The sequence below is a fragment of the Porites lutea genome, chromosome 1 (assembly GCF_958299795.1).
Source record: "Porites lutea chromosome 1, jaPorLute2.1, whole genome shotgun sequence".
Taxonomy (NCBI): domain Eukaryota; kingdom Metazoa; phylum Cnidaria; class Anthozoa; order Scleractinia; family Poritidae; genus Porites; species Porites lutea.
This window is the reverse complement of record NC_133201.1, coordinates 55,991,081-55,992,489: the sequence shown is the minus strand read 5'-3', so window position 1 is coordinate 55,992,489 and position 1,409 is coordinate 55,991,081.

The following is a 1,409-nucleotide window of genomic DNA, read 5'->3' as shown; positions in this document are numbered from 1 at the left end:
CCGAGACTGCATGAAAACCACCTATTGTTGTTTTTCACTGTCTCGTTTCCTTCGTCTCTTAGCATTGCACCATTATATATTTTGTTTGAGCAAACTATAACTGAATATTATCGAGAGCTTTAGCCCTGGTTAAACCTATATATTATAGCGATAACCTCATGATCGTCCTTCTGGTGTCGTAATGGCTCCTGTAAACAGTTTAAGTATGGACAGGAAAATGCAGTAGAGCCATAACCGGCATCTAAAAGCATCGAAAGTGCGTTTTATGGGACTTTGTAACGCTTTCCTGTCTGTTCTTCTCTTAGTTTTCGCTCCGCATCTTTTGTCTTGGTTGTCAGTGTGAATACAGTCTAAACCGGGAGGGCACAAGTACAAGCGACAAAAACGTGACACTCGCACGCCGTGAAACCCCTCTTTCCCCGCCAGGTTTGGATCATTGGAGCTAACAGGGGCTTAGCTAGCACGGTCATTACCAACAATTTGATCTCTTATGCTTGTTAGCTCTCCCCTAAAGGCATAATTTATAACAAGAGGTAGGGTGATCAAACCAAAAATTGGTAGGCCCGGGTCTACAGGTTTACAGGCTGGCTACGCCCGTGGCTAATATATATGGTAATGTAACAGGGAATTTTATTGGGGAATTAAAAGCTCTATGGTTGAGCGAGAGGTGTCCTGCTACTAACCGGGATCTTTAAATCAAGTGGATCCTTACTTTGTTCAGGAACTTGTCGTTTTATTGCTGATCTTCACTCATTCAGTTACAGTCAGAACGAAAGAAAGGCTTATTGTCATATACGAGCTTACAGCCAATAGTATTTAGTGGAATCACTTTTCTTTGTGTAAGATCAACAAACAGAGGAAATGCTAAGTATGCTGATCTTCGCACCTTTACAACCTAAAAACTCATTTTATACAGTTGAACCCCGATTAAGCGGCCACCCACGAGGCCCCGTCAAGATAAGAGGTTGGCCGCTCATAAATTAGCATAATCAACACGTTATCAATTAAGCAATCAATCAATAAATTGTTATAAATAGATTGAAATCGCAAGTCGAAAATAAGAATTTAAATCGGCTTTTGTATCAGAGGAGCTCAAACTGCAAGCAGAAACGGATGAAATACTGTTTAAAAAAAACGATTCAAATTCTGACTTCCGACATCCGAATAAGCCCCAAAATGCAATTTCTGCGCGTACGGCACGATGTATTTAGCTAGAAGATACCAGCTGGAGGTCTGAAGTGTGTGAGGAAACGGAAGTCTGAAAACAAACCTCGGAAGTCGGAAGTCGTAGAGGTTGCCCTATTAATTTGGTCACGGTACTTACCAACAGTTATTTAAACCATCTTTCTTTCATTGTCATCATATATGCTTATTCAGAGGAATTTTTAATGTAAATACATCTCCTCATA